Below are 23,243 nucleotides of genomic sequence, written 5' to 3' on the forward strand. Positions count from 1 at the left end.
TGTTGGTGTAAAATACCCCCAATAGTGTAGCACCCTTGCTCAGCAGAAAGTAACCAGACAGGTTGACGATGCCCAAATTCCCTAAATGATTGTTAAAGTGGGGCCCCCTAAATGATTGTTAAAGTGGGGCCCCTTCAATGGTTCCAGAGCAGGAGCAGCGAGCCTGCTTCTCTGAGTTCTGCTCCACTCTATGCAGCAGTTTGGATCCAGAGTGTGTGCCGCTGGGGCCAGTGTAGGCCGCCTCGACGGGTTACTCTGTCTAGGGTTTGTAACCCGCCTGGCTGGCCAGTTATTCCAGGGTCACGGAGAGGCACCACCTGAAAGGCAAGGGCTGATGAGAGGCAGGAGGCTCTGCTTATGTTGTCAAAGCCTCCGTTTATTAGGGTCATGGTTACAGCTTATATAGCCCCTGAATAGCTTGGGGGGCTGGGGCACGGGGTCTTGCCACGTGGTCCACAGGGTCTGAGAGGTTACGATGGGTCGGGTCACGATTCCTTGGTCGCGCAGTCACAAGGTGACACACCTAGTTGCCTAGATAGTTTGGAATGTGAGGCAGGTTCCCTTAACAGAGGCTCTCTATTAACAGTTAATTTGGGTGTGGGATAGGCTTGGTCAATAAAACTATTCTCAATACAATTGGAAAGTGAAGCCCTCTGCAAAAACTCCTCACGGCGGTGCTTCCTGTAAATTTTGGGGGGACACGGCTCCTGACAGGCCAGAAGGCAGCTGGAGCAGAGTATTGCCACCACAGCTACTGATGTCAGACTTGCTCCCTCACAGATTGTGTAGACCGCTGAGACTGTCAACCAGCAGGCTGAAAGAGTCAGCAATGCTTTGTGTTCATGGCACTGTATTGCACGTTTCTGCTACTGTTATGGAACTCAGCTGTCATATGAGAGGGGTTTGGAATACTGCTTTTGTTAATTTTACCACCCAGTTAGTGCTTGCTAGATGGTTGCAGCACTGGTCTGGCTCCTTGGTGATGGAGGTGGGTCATCTTTTTATCTGTTGTTTTATTGGTTAAGTAATAAAGAAACTGCCTTGGCCCCTTTAATAGGACAGAAAATTAGGTAGGCGGAGTAAACAGACAGAATGCTGGGAGAAAGAAGCTGAGTCAGGAGTCGCCATGATTCTCCCACTCCAGACAGACGCAGGTTAAGATCTTCCCTGGTAAGCCAGCTCATGGTGCTACACAGAATATTAGAAATGGGTTAGATCAATATGTAAGAGCTAGCCAATAAGAGGCTAAAACTAATGGGCCAGGCAGTGTTTAAAAGAATAGAGTTTCCATGTAATTATTTTGGGGCATAAGCTAGCCATGCGGGCGGCTGGGTGCCGGGGACGCAGCCCCGCCGCTCTTATTACAACACCTTGGAACTGTCAGTCCTGGGGATACTTGGTTTAGGGCTATGTGTCTGGTTAGTCACAGATGGGCAATACTCTGGGGTCACGATGCTACCTAAGACGGAATATTAGAGGGCTATTCCCCATGACAGGCAAGGTATTTCACCCAAAGTAACAACATAATAAAATCGGGGGGATTTGTTGTGATCCAGTTGCCCTCACTCCCCCTGACTGACAGCAGAACTTCCTTATGGTCTGTAATTGACAAGGTTGTTTGTGTTCTTTCTCGCTGGTGGGTCTCCACAGAAGAAGTAGAGGTATAAAAGGTTGCTGGGCAAAATAAAGCTTGCAGTTCTTCCACCTGAAAGGAAACCTCCGTGTCTCAATCCCGGCACCCCCCGCCAGTCTCGGTTATCCAGGGTGCGCTGACTGCAGCAATAGTACACTAATTTCCCCCCACTAAAATTCATGCTTTGATGATTTCTTTACTTTCTTAACAAACTTTCTCTATTATGGGGTTCACCTGATGTTCACTAGCCACCTTTGAGCTAACTGTTATGGATCTATGTTTGTGTGTGTGTGTTTATGTATATGTTTGTGTGTCTGTGTGTGTGTGTATAAAAAGTGATATGTGATTTATTATGGGGCATAAAAATTTGAGCCCTGGAACCCCTGGGGAATTGCTGGTTTTAAGGATGTCTAAGACTGGAAACTCTTGTAATGGGGAAAATTGACAGAAATAAGTATACAGAGGAAGAACAATAATAAAGAAGCATAGATAGATGGAACCTTTTCTGGGTAGACAACCCTGTGATTTTTTTTTGATGCACCCATGTTAACTTATTGTGACACCTTTAAATGAACCCTAAGAGAAAGTTTTATAGGCTGGAACTTGAAGGATCCCTTTAAAATATCCTCAATACTTGTCCACAGAGGACTAGCATATAAACTCACACTTTTATAGCATGGGACCAATGATACACACAGGATAAGGGCACTGTCTTAAGAAGCACAATAATATGGAACTCTATGAGTTAAATTCATCACAATACTCTTTAAATTTCTTCCATACATAGACACACACACACACATACACACACACATAACCCTTACTCTAAACTTAACAATTATACAAGTATTGTACAAAATCAGTTATGGAATATCAATAGTTCATGTAATAAATAGGACATGGAAGTATCTTTGCAACTTGATGAATTTAAAGTTTCCATGATATTAACCAAACAGGCACAGCTGTATCATATGGAAAAGTCAATCCTCAACTGCTTCAACCACTACAAGTTCTTATGAGCCTGTTGCATATTGTGTATTTCTTGGCCCACCTTAAAAACTAATGACTGACAGTGTTCCTCCTCAGCTGTTCCACATACTGTTTGTATTATATCTGCTGAGATTCTTGTTGATATTTTTCTAGCCTGAAACAATAATCCCTTTCACAAGTTGCTAACACTGAAAAAGGTCAAGAAAAAGGCTCAAGTTGTGTGATATTTGACAAAATCAACTTCTTTATTCCAGGACCCACCTAGCTAAGGACAAAGTTGAGTTCTGCCAAAACAGCTAATCTCTCAGCTGCCCACACATGAGCATTTATACCTAGCTTTCTCTCCTCCTCCTTTGACCAGAAAAAAGTTCACCAAGGGAAGCCCTGGTCAAGAACCCTCATCTCCAAATCCTGCCCATTTTGTATCTGCAGACATCAGAAAATTATCCTGTCAATATACATTGAGCATTATTCACCACAGTCAACTGTTCCCTGTCTTTAACTTTCAACTCCATGAGCTCTGTGAGAGTGTCTCAAATTTTATAGAACCCAAGAAAATTACCAAATGCAAATACACTATCCATTCAGAATACATTTATTATCACCTTATAGGGTTAAAAAAAACACAACTGCTTTCATTAAAGATTTTCCCATCATCTATAGCAATTATTCAGTGATTTTTGTTTTGAGAGATTATCTCCATATGTTTCAAAATGGAGTATCAAGAAAATTGATATGCATATCACAGGAAAGTTTCATGTGAATGAAGTATCATCTAAATTAATATCCATGTGGCCCTTTGTGTTTTACCTAATCCATATACTATTCAAATTTCTACCAAACCCATACAAAAACTATGCAATTATGAAAGACTGATATTGCTTCAGACATGAATGACAGCTCACTATATTTGCATTTTTGTACCTCGCACAAAAGAAAAAATAGGATCATAGAGTAAAAAAAGTAGTATCATTAGAAGACCCATTTAAACACAATATTTTTTTTTGAGACAGGGTTTCTCTGTGGTTTTGGAGCCTGTCCTGGAACTAGCTCTTGTAGACCAGGCTGGTCTCGAACTCACAGAGATCCGCCTGCCTCTGCCTCCCAAGTGCTGGGATTAAAGGCGTGCGCCACCACCGCCCGGCTAAACACAATATTTGTTAAGCATTTTGTTCTTCCTTTGCTTTTGTGAGATGAAGTTTCCTCATGTTCCAGCCTTATAAGTCCTAGAATTCATTAGTAAACATGGCTGCTCAAGAACTCACAGAGATTCACATGCCGCAGAACCCAAGTGCTGGGATTAATATGTGTTACACCAAACCAGGTTATCTGCTAATCAATTTTCCTCTAAAAAAATGAAGCTACGCTCATGAGGACTCATGAATCTGTCTTTGGAGTTTACCCGATCCTACAAATACTTGGACTCTCACTTGCCACTTTTCTTCCTCTAACACATAAACCATGAAGAAGAACAGTATATTAAGTCTTGTAGGTCTATGATGACATAGTATCTCCAATTGAAACCTATCTGGGGAATCCTGGACAGCCTTTTTGTACCCAAACAGGCTGTCACTCTTCTTTTTTTCTAATCTTTTTCCTTTATTTATTTATTTAAAATTTCCACCTCCTCCCATCCTCCCATCTCTCTCCCATTCCCCTCCCTCCCCTCCCCCTCCCTCTCCAGACATAAGAGAAGTCAGGGTGTCCTGCCATGTGGGAAATCCAAGCCCTCCCCTCCATCCAGGTCTAGGAAGGTGTGCATTCAAACAGACTAGGCTCCCAAAAAGCCAGTACATGCAGAAGAATCAAAATTCAGTGTCCTTATCATTGGCTGCTCAGTCTGTCCTCATTGTCAGCCACATTCAGAGAGACCAGTTTGATCACATACTCATTCAGACCTAGTCCAGCTGGCCTTGGTGAGTTCCCATTAGATCAATCACACCGTCTCCATGGGTGGACACACCCCTCATGGGCCTGACCTCCTTTCTCATGTTTTCCCTAATTCTGTTCTTCATCTGGGTTTTGGGAGCTCAGTCCAGTGTTCCAATGTGGGTCTCTGTCTCTATCTCTATCCCTCGCGAGATGAAGGTTCTATGGTGATATACAAGATATTCATCAGTGTGGCTAAGGGAGAAGGCCAGTTCAGGCATCCTCTCCTCTGCTGCCCATGCACCTAGCTGGGGACATCCCCTTGGACACCTGGGAACCCCTCTAGAGGCAAGACTCTTGCCAACCCTAAAATGGCTCCCTTAGTTAAGATATCTTCTTCCCTGCTCCCATATCGACCCTTCCTCCATCTCAGCCATCCCATTCCCACAAGCTCTCCCCAATCCCCTCTTCTCCCTTCTCTATCCCCATTTTCCCTTCCCCCCAACCCACCCTCACCCCCCTGCTCCCAACATTTGCCCAGCAATCTTGTCTACTTCCAAAATCCAGGAGGATAACTATCTGATTTTCTTTGGATTCACCTTCTTATTTAGCTTCTATAGGATCATAAACTATAGGCTCGATATCCTTTGTTTATGGCTAGAATCCATATATAAGTGAGTACATACCATATTTCTCTCAGTATAGATTGAACCAAGATGCCAAGACTCTCATGGCTGCATTTGAAGAAAGAGATGGGCAGCGGTCAATGCAAGAATTCCTCCAACAACCTGAAAAGCAACATGACAACACCAGATTCCAGGGATCACACAACAAGAAGACTTGAACTCCCTATTCCAGAAGACGTAGAAGAAATCGACTTTAAATATAACATTATGAAAATAATAAAAGACTTTAAACAGGATGTGAAAAACTGCTGTAAAGAAATGGAGAAGACAAACAAAAAGGTAGAAGAAATTAATAAATCTCTCAAAAATACCCAAGAAAATCAAGATAAAGCAATCAAACAGGTAACGGAAACAGTTCAAGACTTGAAAAGTGAAATGGAGGAAATGAAGAAAACACAAATTGAGAGAAGGCCAAATATGGAAAATCTGGGTAAACAAACAGGAACTACAGAGACAAGCATAACCAACAGAATACAAGAGATAGAAGAAAGAATCTCAGACACTGAAGATACTACAGAGGAAATAGACTCATTGATTAAAGAAAATAACAAATCCAACAAACTCTTAGCAAATAACATCCAGGAAATCTGGGACACCATAAAAAGACCAAACCTAAGAATAATAGGGGAAGAAGAAGAAGAAGAAGAAGAAGAAGAAGAAGAAGAAGAAGAAGAAGAAGAAGAAGAAGAAGAAGAAGAAGAAGAAGAAGAAAAAGGATTACAGCTCAAAGGCCCAGAAAATATATTCAACAAAATTACAGAAGAAATCTTTCCCAACCTAAAGAAGGATATTCCTATGAAGGTACAAGAAGCTTACAGAACACCAAATAGACTGGATAAAAAAAAGCATCCCCTCACCATAAAATAATCAAAACACAAAACATACAGAATAAAGAACAAATATTAAGAGCTACAAGGGAAAAAGGTCAAGTAACATAAAAAGGGAAACCTCTCAGAATTACACCTGACTTCTCAGTGGAAACCATGAAAACCAGAACGTCTTGGATAGATGTGCTGCAGACACTAAGATGTAGTGATGAGGTGAGCAGGCCTGCTTTTTGTCCCGGCTCCCACATGATTAGCTTTACATCTGAAATAACAATGCACAAATTGTATTCATTTAATCACTGATTGGTCCATTAATTCCTGCCTCTTAATGGCTAATTCTCGCATCTTGACTAACCCATTTCTAATAATCTGTGTAGCACCACAAGATTGTGGCTTACCAGGAAAGATTCTAGCCTACGTCCATCTTGGGCTGGAGCTCATGGTGTATTCCTCACTGCCTTTTTCCTCCCAGTATTCTGTTCTGTCTTTCCCGCCTACCTATGTCCTAACCTATCAGGCCAAGCAGTTTTCTTTATTAATTATCCAATGAAAGCAACAGATAGATAGAAGACCCACCTACATCATTTCCCCTTTTTCTGTTTAAAAAAAAGAAAGGCTTTCATTTTAACATAGTAAAATTACATACAACAAAACAGTTATCAAGTAAGAATTGCAGTTACAATATATATAGAGAGAGAAAATCTAATTAACATGACTACAGGCTTGATTATTATTGATTATCCATAACAACCTATATTTCTTAATTATATATTACATTTTTAAAATGAACTACACAATCACAATACCTTAATCAAGAGCAGAAATACATACATATATATATATATATATAAAACAAAATTGACCTTAAATTTATATCAATAGAGTAAAATTTATACCAAAGTAAATTATTCATATCTATATCATATCCCCCTTTAAATGGAAAAGAATATTTATAAACATTATTTGGGAACATAGGCACAGTTTTTTCTCTCCAAACTGCTTCCTGCTATATGGGGGTGCTGCTAATCAGATCTTTCATGGTGTAGCCCATGTGCCAGTTTCATCTCAGTTGGCAGTTGAGAGAAGTAATTTTTTGACAGTGTTCACAGCAATCTTTCAGGAGGGCGTGGTCTATCATATCTTATTGGGATAGAAGCAATCCACAGGGTCTCATCCTCTGTGAAAACAAAAGAAGGACTTTTCCAAAGCACTATAACCTTAGATCCAAATTTTGAAGTCAAGTTATTTTCAAAATATCTATCTTGTATTAGTTTATCAACATTTATAAACAAATATCTTTTAGCAGCTGTTGCTCCTTCCTCAGCATTCAAACAATTCAAAGAGAACATAATAGCATACAGTATCAAGATTTTCTGTGTATTTTCCATCTTTATGCGACTTTATTTTACCTCTGTTTCATTTATTTTTAATTTTTGAGACAGGTTCTCTGTATATCTTCACCCTGGAATAACTCTGTAGACCAGGCTGTCCTTGAACTCTCTGAGACCCATCTGTCTCTGCTTCCCAGGAATTGGGATTAAAGGTGTGTACCACCACACCCAACTACTCTCTTTCTTTCTTTTTTAAGAACTTAACTTTTTTTTCAAGCCTGCATATATTTTTAAACACACTGTAAACCATTTAGAGTTTTTTTTTCTCTTCGAATCTCTCTTTACTGTATATCTCTCTTTTTCTAACTACAGGAGTCTAAGGAGAGGATTAGAGCCATGACTTTGACGGCTGGATCCAGCCCATTCCTTAGCTTTCCAGCCTTATGGCAGAGGTACCCGCAGGAGACATGTTTATTGCCACAACTCTATGGCATTTCAAGGTCCTTGCCAGCAAACAAATTGAGTGTTGTTTAACACTCCAAAGCTCCATAATTAGGTCAGCCTGCTTGAAAGAGTCAGAGTTTGCCCTGGCAGGATGGCCCAGAAAGCCAGCATTTTAAAAAGGGGCAACTTGTTTCCTGCTATGGCTGAAAACCGAAAAGCATACATTCAGCTTTTCATCAACACCGCTTAAGGGTTTTGTGGCAGGATCTCTTAAAAGAGCTGCAAGCTTTGCAGCTAAAGTTAAGTCAGGAAGCCTCTTCTTAAATGAGAGTGCTTGCTTGCCTCTAGCAAGCAGAGCAGACCCGAGAAATTGCTGCTACCAAGAAAACATGCTTTACTCTATTCTTTCCCAAGCTTTCTCAGGCTTTCTGTGGATTCAGTTATCCACATTGGATGCCATTTGTAGTGATGAGGCAAGCAGGCCTGCTTTTTGTCCCAGCTCCCACATGGTTAGCTTTACACCCAAAATAACAACACACAAATTGTATTCATTTAATCACTACTTGGCCCATTAGTTCCAGCCTCTTAATGGCTAATTCTCACATATTGATTAACCCATTTCTAATAATCTGTGTAGCACCACGAGATTGTGGCTTATTGGGAAAGATGCTAGCCTACGTCCATCTTGGGCTGGAGCTCATGGCATCTTCCTCACTGCCTTCTTCCTCACAGCATTCTGTTCTGTCTTCCCCGCCTACCTATGTTCTGACCTATCAGGCCAAACAGTTTTCTTTATTAATTAACTAATGAAAGCAACAGATAAATAGAGGACCCACCTACATCACTAAGAGACCATGGATGCAAGCCCAGACTACTATACCCAGCAAAGCTTGCATTAACCATTGATGGAGAAAACAAGATAGTCCAGGACAAAAACAGATTTAAGCAATACGTAGCCACAAACCCGGCCTTACAGAAAATACTAGAAGTAAAACCACAAACCAAGGAAGCCAACAACACCCATACTAACACAAGCATCTAACAATCCTCCACCAGCACAACTCAAAGAAGGGAAACACACTAACACTATCAACAGAAAAAATAACCGGAGTTAGCAACCACTGGTCATTATTATCACTTAATATCAATGGACCCAATTCACCTATCAAAAGGCACAGGTTAAGAGAATGGATATAAAAACAGGATTCAACATTCTGCTTTTTCAAGAAACACACCTCATCCTCAAAGACAGACACTACCTCAGAGTAAAAGGTTGGGAAAAGGTTTTCCAATCAAATCGACCAAAGAAACAAGTGGGTATGTCTATACTAATATCTAACAAAAATGATTTCAAACTAAAGTAAATCAGAAGAGATGGAAAAGGACACTTTATTCTCGTAATATTGTTGAAGGAGCGGCAGAGGCCCACTTCCTGCCACCCAGCTCCCGCACAGCTAGCTTTATACTCGAAATAATTACATGAAAACTGTATTCTTTTGAATACTGCCTAGCCCATTTGTTCCAGCCTCTTATTGGCTAGCTCTTACATATTGATCTAACCCATTTCTAATATTCTGTGTAGCACCACGAGCTGGCTTACCAGGAAAGATCTTAACCTGCGTCTGTCTGTAGTGGGAGAATCATGCCGACTCACTGACTCAGCTTCTTTCTCCCAGCATTCTGTTCTGTCTACTCTGCCTACCTAATTTTCTGTCCTATCAGGGGCAAGCAGTTTTCTTTATTAATAACCAATGAAAGCAACAAATAAATACAAGACCCACCTCCATCATAATAGGAAAAATTCATCAGGAGGACGTTTCAATCCTGAATATCTATGTCCCTAATATAAAAGCACCCACATATGTAAAAGAAACATTACTAGATCTCAACGCATACATCAAACCCCACACTCTAATTGTAGGAGATTTACTGTCACTGTTCATTATCTCTTACTATGCATTCTTCCTTGGTGTCCTAACTCTCGGCAAAATTAAACAAAACAGTCAGCTCTGTATTATATACATGATTATATATGTGTGCAAAACCATGAATAGAGGTTTCATTGAAAAGTAGACATTACCTAACTTTAGCCTCAATGACAGGAAGAACTGGGACAAAAATATTCATGAGATGCAAATCCCTCTTAATTACAACTAACATGGTGAGAGTCATGGTTATATCAAACTAGAGCTTAAACAAAATTTTATTTCTAATATCTGGGCGATACCTGAATCACATCAACAGTATTGTACAAATTTTATATTTTACGATTGTGAACTGAGCCATTGACAACCTCCTCCCCCATGCATCTTTCTAGGCGAACGTCTCAAACAAAAGTCAGAGGTGCAATGTATCCTGCTGTGTCAGGTCAAGTCACTACTAAGGACCTGAAAAGTGCCTTTGTTCTACCTTCCTTATAAAGACTCTGGCCTTGCTTCCCCCAGCACAGACTTGGGAGCAACTCCAAAGCCTCCTCCAAGATGCTGGTGGTTCTACTCACAGCAGCCTTGTTGGCCCTGAGCTCAGTTCAGAGATCAAATGCAGGTATGAAATAGGGTAGACATTGGTTCTATGAAATGGGAGTTGGGCAACACACTGAAATATAGTGCTGGGAGAAATGTAAAAAGATAAATTAGAAACTGAAACAAATGATTAGGAAAATATAGTAGAATGTTTATATTTTCATTTTGCACTGGATATTAGACTTTGCTTATAGTAAAATTTAAGAAACTATTTTACAACAAAATAACATGAGTGCATTTGTGAAAAGACAAGTGATGGAGGGAAGCTCAATTCTCAAGGAATTATGAGAAGTCAATAGTAAATATTGCTAACTTTGTTGTACAGAAGAGAGCAAAAACTGAAATAAGTAAATATATCTCATAGTTGTTTTTGAGACAAGGAAAAAAGTAGTAATTTGAAACTGTATACAATCAGCTAGAAATATTAGTGAATAATTTCTTAAATTATTTTTGAGCATGAGTGCATACAGAACTGTCTGTGTATGTGAATACATGTATGTGTATGTGTAAGATAAGGAGGGAGACAACACACAGATACAACACATGCAAAGAGACAGAGAAACAGCAACAGAGACAGAGAGAGACAGAGAGAGTATTTTTTTTAACATTCCAGTTAGAGGACAGCATATTGTCAGCAAGATTTGTATTTCTACCATATGATTCCAGGAACTGAATTCAAGTCATCAGACAAGCACTTTTACTGACTGAGATATATTTCTGGGATTCTTTCTCTATTTTAATGACCCATATGCAATTTTCATTGTTCTTCACAAAAAAATTACAGCAATGCTTATTTTTACTTCATGTATGAAATACCTGTGGATATGTTTCATATAGCAAATGAAAGTCAACAAGAACAACATAGAAAACATAAACCTGTCAGAATGAAATTCCTATATTAAAATGAAGACTAACAGTAAGGGTTGCCAGAGGTACTAAGAAACAAAATAGGGTTGTTCCTGATCATAGAAACCATTCTGGCAGCAGTAACAGCAGCACTGTCCAAGAATAAAATACTTCTTAATTGATGTGAAGGTGTTATTGAATGTCATTGTATTTCCAGCTGAAAATTCTTGTAAGTAACCCTCCACTTCTCTTGTGCTTATTTTCTAGAGATCATCTATGAAGACTCTTCTGCTCAGCTCTTAGGTAGGGCCAGATTCATCCTATATGAACCAATTAAGCATGATTTATTTTTGGAATTATTCAGTTCTATAAAACTTTATAATTTTTTATTTTATGAAGTTAGCATGTGACAGCTTACCCTGAGATATATAGAAAAGCTCCCCTGCATTGTCTCTAGGACCTAGAAGAGGGCAATACACTGGAAGAGTAGGAAGTCAGGTTTTATGCCAGGAACATTTTGTCTCTTTCACAGATGGAAGCAATGATTTGCATATGATGAGCATATTGAGTGTCCTCATTTAAAATCTTCCATGACTGTATGTGTTGATCAAAGAATCCTTTTCCCATTGATTCCTTTTAGAATTATATGCTTCCACACTAGATATGTAGTTTCACAAATCTCAGACTCTCTCATCTTTTTAAAATTTATTTTTCTCAGTCAGCTCTGCACCCAAAGCTGAGTAATACATACAAAAGCACTGCAGGAAAACTGAATGGAAAATCTTCTAGTCTCTTTCCTATACTTCCTTTTGTTCTCCACATGGTAATAAGACCCAAAACAACATACTACATTTAAGAATACAGCATTGCTGTCACATATTGCTACATTGCCTAATTCTAAATAATACCATTAAAAATGTTTCCTGTTCCATCACTTTTGTCTGGGAATTGTAATGAAAACAAAATCACCTTTAATCCAATTTAAGAAGAAATATTTGTCCAAAAAGTTGAGCCATAAGAAAGTTATTATGATAAACATTTAAAAATTAAATTCTGGGAGAAAGAGAAAATTAAACTTCTTCTACATGGTTCTATGTCCTTGCAGAGGAAGAGTACCAAAGCCAGGGAAATGCTCAACAGCATCAGCGACCCCCTCCTGGAGATGCACCAAGCCCTTCTGATTCTGACAATGATGACGAAGATGGTGATGCTGGTGATGATGAGGGTGACAATGAAGAAGGTGGAAATGATCCAGAAAAACCACCACATCATCCTCGCCCACCTAAACCTGGAAAACCCCATGGCCCACCCCAGGAGGGAGGCCAGCATCCTCCTCCCCCCCCTCCTAAACCTGGAAAACCACATGGCCCACCCCACGAGGGAGGCCAGCATCCTCCTCCCCCTCCTAAACCTGAAAAACCAGAAGGCCCACCTGAGGAGGGTGAGGGCAGTGATGAAGATGGCGGGAACGGTGATGCAGAGGCAAGTAACCTCTAGAAATTTTCTACATAAATAAATGGTTCATCAGCATGACAAAATAATCAGACACTTTATCATTCAAACAAAGATGTGGGAGTCCCTCTGCTTGCTGTGAATACCAATGGTTAATAAAAAGCTTCTTTGGGCCTATAGATAGGGCAGAACAGAACTAGGCAGGAAAACTAACCTGAATGCTGGGAGAAAGAAGGCAGAGTTAGTGAGAAGCCATGGAGTTGCCAGAGGAGAAAGGCATGAGCCCCCAGCTGAAACCTTGCTGGTAGGTCATGACCTTGTAGTGATGAACTATTTAATGTAGATGGGTTAGGTAGGATAAAAGAGGTATCTAGCAATATGCTTAAGTTAATGGCCAAACAATGATTTAAATGATATGGTTTCTGTGTGCTTATTTTGGGGTTAAATACTAGGGAACGAATGAAGAGCCTTCTGCCAACAGCACAATCCCAAACTCTAGAGATCACCACCATCTTCCAAAAGGCATAAATATACATCTAAAACTTAAAAGTTCTCTATACCTTGATTTCTGTGACAAATGTGATTTAAATTCACTCTCCATCAAATGTCTTAACACTAACAGTGTTAGTTATCCCAAAAAATAAGCGTTATCTCAGAAAATGTTTGAATTACGGGATGTTTTTTTTTTTTCTCCCTGACCTTATTTATCTGTTTGTTTATTACAGGAGGAGTAGAAAACAGTTACCTTTAATGTCATTTCAATGGAGCAATGATGTTTTAAGAGAACCTTCAACACTCCAATAAAATATTTAGCTTGCAATTATTCTTTGTTGCTTTTTTAGTCTGAGCATGTATGAGTGAAATCTGGGGACTGTGGCTAAACCTAAGACAATTATAGACCTCTTCATTCAGTTTCATTAGAAAAGGTCCTACTTTCTCCATTTATGAATCAGTTCACTATCATTTGAGATACCGCCCATTTTTTCTTCTTACCAGGAGTTCTGCCCACAACTTTGCTGTATTTCCCAGAGATTTCTGATTTTAGCAGGAGACTTCACATAAGACATGATTTTCAATTTGAAAATATCTAACAGATAAAAGTATATAAACATGCTCTTAGTATATCATGTGTGTTGTTTGACTAGAGCCCTATAGACTAGCTCCCTAGGAGTACACGCAAAAAGAGTTCTTTCTTTCTTTTCTCACAGGTAACATGCTCTGTTCACAATTTACATGTTAGGAAGTTGCTGTTTTTGCAGCTGGTGTTCTTTTGGGCATTCAAGTGTCAACCAGCTCACATTCTTCCTCAACTTGGACAGTTTTACATATGTAATGGTGTCTTAGGGGCCAGATGTTCATTGTTTTCATCTCCCTAGTATTTTTATAAATAACATATACCTGGTCCTAAATGGCAAATAAAAATTTTAAATATTTTACGTATACCTTAGAGCAATCTTTCAATATTAATTTTAGGTTTTGTAAATGTTTATTCATTGATTTTAAATTTTGTTGAATTTAAACTAGAAAGGTAAAAACAAAATGTTTAGATGTTCAAAAAGTTCAAAAATTCTTAAACCTTCCAAATAGTTGAGCCTTAATACTGTAGGGATAAGCCCCAACTATTGGGGGCGTGTTCGCCTCGGGCTAATGTTTACTGATAAATCTGCTGGGCGTGATCCCAGCAGCCCCTCTTTTCTCTGCTTTGCTGTTCTCCACGGGAACCTGTGGTCCTGTAAGTCTATTTCCCCATTAAAGCTGTATATATTTTTATAATCTGTCTGCATTCATTTATGTCGATACATAATACTTAGACTCTTAACTTGCTGTTTTTGAATGCTCTATTCAAATTTTATTATTTTACCTAGATCATATTCTTCTTTTCCACATTTCACACAATTCTTTATGAAAACTAGAGTTCATAGAAATAGCACAATGGGGGATTCACAGAAATGACAATTTGGTGTCATTCTGAAATTTTGACACTTAAACATTTGTAGAAATAATTCTTTGGATGGCCATGAATCCAATAGGGCAATGAGCAGTGAAGATGATATGACAAGGTAGGGTAAGATTTATATGTATATTCATAGACACGGCTAACCACATTCATCTACAATATACACATAGCTGCATGTCATAATAAAACCATGAATTTTCATGACTGTCAGTAATCTAAATGATTCATCAAACATACTTCTGTTCCAGAAGAGTCCTCTGCTTACTCAGAAACAGGCTTTGTATGTCTAAACCAACATTATCACCAACCCTAATAGCAATAATATCTCCTTTTATAAGAAGAAATTATAATTTCTTTGCAATGTTCCAAGAAACTATGAAACTAAGCTGAAAGCAATAGTTTGGAGTTGGATGTATGAGAGAGGTTAAAAAATCATAAAACTCCAATAAAATATGACAATTTGTCAATAAAACTATCAGAATTTACTCAAGTGGCAAAATAGTTTTATTAGGCAGTTTTCAGGCAAATACCTACAAAGCCAAAAACAGCTGAAAAGCCTCAATACAGGGAAGAAAATTTATTTCTTATATACTTTAAATATCTTATTATCATTGTTTATTTCAATTAATTTATCTTATATTTAATTATGATTTGACAATTTCACATATATATGCATTTACTGTATTCATTCCTGAGTTTTCTCACAATTTTTTCCAAATCTCTGCACACAGCCAAAATCCTTTCTTCATGTCTACCTTCATATCTATATCAATATTCCTATCTATATCTTTCCAACTATGATGCATGTAGGAATATTACTAGAAGAGTGTTGTTCTGGAATTAAACCAATACCTCATCCTTGGCAACATGTAGCCTAAAAATATAGCTTCAAAGCTGTCTTACATCTCTGTAGTATAGTATTGTAGACATGCTTGAACCCTGGACTCACACTCTAGCACATATATAAATACTTCATTTTATCTGACATATGTTAGTTAAACTTCAAAAAAAACTATGTATGTTCACAGATTATAGTCCAACCTGACTTTGTGGTTTTTAACAGATCAAAAGATCAAATAAGTATCCATTTTCTCTGAAGTCCATTTAAGAGTAAAAATCTTTGTCTCTGTCTCCTTTCATCGCCTAAATGTTTTTCTTTGGGTTCACCTTCTTAATTAGCTTCTCTAGGATCACGCATATTAGGCTCAACATCCCCTATTCATGGCTAGAAACCAAATATGAGTGAGTACATCCCATGTTCCTCTTTTTGGGTTTGGCTCACCTCACTCAAGATAGTGTTTTCTATTTCCGTCCATTTGCCTGCAAAATTCAGGAAGTCATTGTTTTTTACTGCTGAGTAATACTCTAATATGTATATATTCCATACTCTCTTCATCCATTCTTCCACTGAAGGGCATCTAGGTTGTTTCCAGGTTCTGGCTATTACAAACAATGCTGCTATGAACATAGTTGAGCATATACTTTTGTTGTATGATAGGGCATTTCTTGGGTATATTCCTAAGAGTGGTATTGCTGGGTCATTGGAGCACCGGACTGAAATCTCAAGGTCCAAACCAAGAGCAGGAGACAGAGCACGAGCAAGGAACTCAGGACCGCGAGGGGTGCACCCACACACTGAGACAATGGAGATGTTCTATCAGGAACTCACCAAGGCCAGCTGGCCTGGGTCTGAAAAAGCATGGGATAAAACCGGACTTGCTGAACATAATAGACAATGAGGACTACTGAGAACTCAAGAACAATGGCAATGGGTTTTTGATCCTACTGCACGTACTGGCTTTGTGGGAGCCTAGGCAGTTTGGATGCTCACCTTACTAGACCTGGATGGAGCTGGATGGTCCTTGGACTTCCCACAGGGCAGGGAACCCGGATTACTCTTAGGGATGATGAGGGAGGGGGACTTGATGGGGGAGAGGGAGGGAAATGGGAGGTGGTGGCGGGGAGAAGGCAGAAATCTTTAATAAATAAATAAATAAAAATAAATAAATAAAAAAAGAGTAAAAATCTGACAGCATGTCCTTGTCAATATCTTGTTATGTGATCAAGTTCCTGTGAGAAAGCAAATTTAAGGGTGCGTGTTGTGTCATGTGGCCCTTTTATAATACACAATATGATCCAAGAAGGTCAGCACTCATTAGGTATAACATTTAACAAGATTTATTTATTTCATTTTCTATAAATGGGTTGGTTTTGCCTGTATGTGCGACTATGTATTACATGCATGTAGTGCCTATGGAGGAGAGAATAGAATATCTGGAATAAGAAATATAACTTGTTGTTTGTTACTCTATGGTTGATGAGACCCAAACCCAGGTGCTCTGAAAGGGAAACAGTAGTCTTAACTACTGATCCATCTCTGCAGCCCCAATGAAATATTAACTTTACATATCAGCCCTTCTAAATAGAATATTTTATGCCCACACAAATACATATAGAAATTATGTCATAATTGGGTCATATTGCTCAGTTTCTAAGACCTCATGATACAGTATTGTCTTCAAATAGCATCAAGATGTTGATGAAAGATATGCTTTTCCTATCTACCGATTAAAGTATATTTGTTAAATTTCTGAAAAATATGTCATGCACCTAGGTTATTAAGGCAGTGTTCCTGAAGGAAATATCATCTGTCATCCCCAAACTTCAGATAGCGAAACTGATGTATTTCCTGGCATGTATGAATAGTAGCTGAATCTTGTAATGATATCCTAAAGCTGTGTTTGTATAATATACTTTGCATTTTCATAAACACACATTTGCATGCCAAACCTGTCAAAAGAGTTATTAGGAAAATATGTAGGTCAATTTCTTAAACACGAAACTCATTCAAAATAACCAATTATTTTATTACTTTTTCTTAAAGGATTAGTTTCCATAAATAAATAATTACTTTTTGATTAAGAGAATGATAAATGATGTGTTTACCATTTATTATCAAGCAAAATCCATGAAGAAATGTTAACAAAGGAGGACCCTGAACTAAGTCACTAAGTCACATCTTATATCCTCTATCATTTGTTCCTGGCTTGGAAACTGCCTCTGCCTTCTTCATGTCCATTCTCAATGAAAACCCTGCCTCTTGGACAAAAGACTCCACTTTATTGGCTAGTGGACCACAGACAGGCTTCCTGTAACACCCCCTTTCATTTTATTTAAGAAGAAAGGTTCTAGCTCTAATACAGTAAAATTATATACGAGGACAATTATTATTCAAAATTGTGCAAAAAGAAAGCAAAGTTACCCAGTTTAACAAACCTGAAACTACATACAATAACAATTATCAAGTAAGATCACCTTACATTAGATTGGTGGTGTCAAGAGCAAATAATTCTCATGACAACAAAAGCCTGTGTTAATAAAACATTTCAAATTCCATGTTCTACAGATATTTGATGGGTTTGAATTGCCTACCTTTCTGAAGTATATGTCTGTATACCGGTAAAACCTAACTAATATGATTTCTTTATTATCCTATAAAATAATTATATAAATTATATAAATAATAAAATGTTATTATTACAACATTTAAGGACTGCAACTTCACATTGCATAAATGAGCAAGCTGTATAAGTTGTATAGGTCATATCTTATGGAAAAATAGAAGCATATGAACAGTATAAGGACAATAACCTCAAATTTGTAACAATATAGAAAAATATTAAAATGAAGTAAACATATATAAAGTATAACAAAAATAACATTAAATTTGTATCAATATATAAAATACCTTAAACATAAATAGAAACATATACAGTATTAAAAAGTATCCTTAAATTTCTATCAATATACAAAATGTATACTAATGTAAGTAGCTTAGAAAATTGTAATTTTTACTGCACAAATTAAGTAAAAAATTAAAGACTTATTTGAAAAACTTTTGTGAGTTTATTCTGAAAGGAAAATTAAGACTTTGCAAATCAGCAGGATATTGGTACCTTTTATTAATGATAAATTTCCTCATTATGAACAGAAAATGAACATTGAGAAAGAGCTTGTGGTAATTTTTGGGAAAGATTAACAGCAAACATCCTCAAATCAAGAGACTTCAATTTGAAAAAAGAACTGAATGGATCCTCACTCACACTCTACAGGAGAATGAATGCATCCACCTAAGGAATCTGAAGACAACTTAGCAAACAAGGTTTCTGAAGATAAAGAATGCAGTATCCAAAAAAAAGTGCCAAGAAAAAGAGTAAACTGGCTTATTGGTCTATCACATTTTTACAAGTATAAAATTTCATGAATCTTTGACTCCCGAAAAACCAAAAACAAATTAACAAAGAAAGAATCAAAAGAAGGTATTTAGCACATGAATCTCAAATAACCTAAGAAAGAGATGGGCAGAACATATTTTATATGGCAACACAACTTTCAGATTTTCTTCTGAAACCAGAGAAATAGAAATCTGAGGAAATATATGGGGTAACACACAAATCCATGTTAAAATACAATTCTTCTTATTTTTTCTCTCAATCTGTGTATGATTGTTGTGGAAGTTTAGAAAATGTACACATTGTAGTGGGAAGTAGAAGGTAGAAGGTGTGCTTTCTATGGAGACTATTAAGTCCAAGATTTACATTCCAGACACAGATTACTTAAGGGCTCTAATAACCTCCAGGTCACTAAGAGCCTAGGGCATCCTGCCCATCATTTAACCTCTCCTTTGTTAATGTCTTTTTGGTGAGTTGTTCCATAAATTATTTATATTATGCCTCATGAGTTCATAGATGACATTTGGGGGGAAGTTTACAGAATGTTCTGATTTACAAATTGGCAATACTTAAGAGGTTCAAGGAAAGGGCAAATGTCTGTATCATTTCATCGAGTCTGCTGTCCTTTTCTAAGATCCACCAAACCAAGACAAAGACCGCCTACCCCCCAAAAGCACTTGTTCCACAGTACACAATGTGAAGAAGTCTACCTGAGTATCCCTATGCTCCTCGTCTCAGACTTCATTTTCCTTACTGAAAGTATAAAACTGTCCTTTATGTCAGGATCACCTCTGATAAATATAGGATCCTAACAAAGGCATAATTAGGCAGACTTTTCTTCCTGTCCATTAGTTTCCAAATAACGGACACATAGACTCATTATTATTTATAAATGCTTGGGAATAATTAAGGCTTGTTACTAACTAATTCTTATATTTTCAATACATCCATATTTTTATCTAAGTTTGGCTGTCAGGTTTGGTAACTTTTCTAAGTACGGCATGTTCATCTTGTATCTCTCTGTGTTTGTTAATGACTTCTCTGATTCGGTCCATCTTCCTCCCAGTATTCTCAGTTTGGCTGTACTGTCTATACTTCCTGTTTTGCTCCTGCCCAGTCTGTTCCTTTATAATCAATGAGAAAGTACATATTTATAGTGTAAAAAAGGATTAGTGTATAACATTCTCCTCTTTAAGATTAATTAAAAAGTAAGTTTTTATACTTAATATACATATAAAACACTATATATACACATACATATATATATATAACAGTTATTTAGTAGGAGTTGCAGTTATAATACTAAGTTCATTTATATTTGGCAAATTTACAGATAATATTATTTTATTCAACTTATCTTTTTGACAATAAACATTTTATTTATTTTTCAATATTATTTATAAGAACAAACTTCTTATTTACATACCAATCTCAGTTTCCTCTGCCTCCACTCCTGCTCTGCAAATCTTCCACCTACCCTAGTCTATATCCATTCCTCAGAGATGGTGAATCGTCTTGGGGTTTGTCAACAAGTCAGACATATCAGTTGAGACAGGGCTAAATACTTCCACCTTGTACATAGTAGCTCTAATCTTTCTTACCAAATTTCCTCCTCATATGTAGTAACCCTACTCTTTCATACCTAATTTACCTTTTTTAAAATAACAATTGGAATTTTAATTAGGGGACAGAATTCTCACATAAGACCTGACTAGCTTAAAGAAGAATTCTAAACACTCAAAAATGGAGTCAAACTTGGCTTCTTAGTAACTGTCTTTCTCAGTAGGCTCTATGTGCTAGTGTAAAGGAGAGGCATGGGCGTTTTGAGAAATAGATTTCTGTTGGAATAATAGTGGCAAAAGACACATGGCTATTTTAAAAGGACATGCTACATCAAACACTAATATGGGGTTTATGCACAATTGCTGGCACACAACTTAATGGCAGCATTGACCCAAAAATTGAATTAATGAAAATGGCTTTTATGTCAATACATCCATCATAAAGCATAGTTCTTAGTGAAGCAGGCAGGGCAGAGCCAGATGCCAAAGCAGAGGGTTTGATCCTAGCCAAGTCATTTAGCAGTTGAAAGGCTCATGCAGTCAGTAAAGATATTCAATAAAGAGATATTCAGGTGGATAAAAAGCTCTAAATGGGTTACAATGTCTTTAAGATTTGGGAAAAAAAAGAGAAGATATAGGAAGATATAGACAATCTTAAGAAATATATAGCTTTGAGTTTTTCTCTGTTTAATTTAATGTTAGCTGTCGGCTTGCTATAAATAGCTTTTATTATATTTAGGTGTGACCCTTGTATCCCTAATCTCTCCAAGACCTTTATCATAAAGGGTTGTTGAATTTTGTCGAATGCTTTTTCAGCATCTAATGAAATGATCATATGGTTTTTTTCTTTCAGTTTATTTATATGGTGGATTACATTGATAAATTTGCATATGTTGAACCAGCCCTGCATCTCTGGGATGAAGCCTACTTGATCATAATGGATAATTTTTCTAATGTGTTCTTGGATTCGATTTGCCAGTATTTTATTGAGAATTTTTGCATTGATGCTCATGAGTGAGATAGACCTGTAATTCTCTTTCTTGATTGGGTCCTTGTGTGGTTTTGGTATTAGGATAACTGTAGCTTCATAAAAGGAATTTGGCAATGACTCTTCTGTTTCTATATTGTGAAATACATTAAGGAGTATAGGTATTAGCTCTTCTTGGAAGTTCTGGTAGAATTCTGCATTGAAACCATGTGGTCCTGGGCTTTTTTTTGGAAGGGAGATTTTTGATAACAGTTTCTAATTCTTCGCGACTAACAGGTCTATCCCACTAAAATCAGGAACACGACAAAGATGTCCACTCTCTCCATACCTCTTCAATATAGTGCTTGAAGTTCTAGCAATAGCAATAAGACAACATAAGGGGATCAAGGGGATTCGTATTGGAAAGGAAGAAGTTAAGCTTTCGTTATTTGCAGATGATATGATAGTATACATAAGCGACCCCAAAAACTCTACCAAAGAACTCCTACAGCTGATAGACACCTTTAGTAATGTGGCAGGATACAAGATCAACTCCAAAAAATCATTTGCCTTCCTATACACTAAGGATAAGGAAGCAGAGAGGAAAATCAGAGGCATCACCTTTCACAATAGCTACAAATAGCATAAAATATCTTGGGGTAACTCTGACCAAGGAAGTGAAAGATCTATTTGACAAGAACTTTAAGTATTTGAAAAAAGAAATTGAAGAGGACACCAGAAAATGGAAGGATCTCCCTTGCTCATGGATTGGAAGGATCAACATAGTAAAAATGGCAATTCTACCAAAAGCAATCTCTAGATTCAATGCAATCCCCATTAAAATCCCATCAAAATTTTTCACAGATCTGTAGAAGACAATAATCAACTTTATATGGAAAAACCAAAACCCAGGATAGCCAAAACAATCTTATACAATAAAGGATCGTCTGGAGGCATTACCATCCCTAACTTCAAACTCTATTACAGAGCTACAGTATTGAAAAGAGCTCGGTACTGGCATAAAAACAGAGAAGTCGACCAATGGAATCAAATAGAAGACCCAGACTTTAACCCACAAACCTATGAACACCTGCTTTTCGATAAAGGAGCTAAAAGTATACAATGGAAGAAAGAGAGCATTTTCAACAAATTGTGCTGGCAAAACTGGATGTCAATCTGTAGAAGAATGAAAATCGGTTTCTAGCCATAAATAAAAAACATTAAGCATATAATGTGTGATCCTATAGAAGTTAAATAAGAAAGCGATCCCAAAGAAAATCATATAGTCATCCGCATGGAGAGGGGGAAGTAGACAAGATTGCAGGGCAAAAACTGGGAACTTGCGGGAGAGGTGGCATGGGGCAAAGGGGAAATGGGATGAGAAACATGAGAAGGGGAGGATGGGAGGAGCTCGGGGGATTGGGATGGTTGGGATATAGGAAGGATGGATACGGGAGCAGCGAAGTATATATCCTATCTAAGGGAGCCATCTTAGGGTTGGCAAGAGACTTGACTCTTGAGGGGTTCGCAGGTGTCCAGGAATATGTCCCCAGCTGGTACCTTGGGCAACTAAGGAGAGGGAACCTGAAATGACCCTATCCTATACTGATGAATATCTTGCATATCACCTTAGAACCTTCATCTGGCGATGGATCGAGGTAGAGACAGAGTCTCAATTTGGAGCAACGGTCTGAGCTCTTAAGGTCCAAATGAGGAGCAGAAGGAGGGAGAACATGAGCAAAAAATCAGGACCAGGAGGGATGCACCCACCCACTGTGACAGTGGAACCGATTTATTGGGAGCCCACCAAGGCCAGCTGGTCTGGGACTGAATAAGCATGGGTTGATTCCGGACTCTCTGAGCATGGCAGTCAATGAAGGCTGATGAGAAGCCAAGGACAATGGCACTAGGTTTCGATCCTAATA

This window comes from Chionomys nivalis, chromosome 1 (assembly GCF_950005125.1).
Source record: "Chionomys nivalis chromosome 1, mChiNiv1.1, whole genome shotgun sequence".
In the NCBI taxonomy this organism is placed as follows: Eukaryota; Metazoa; Chordata; class Mammalia; order Rodentia; family Cricetidae; genus Chionomys; species Chionomys nivalis.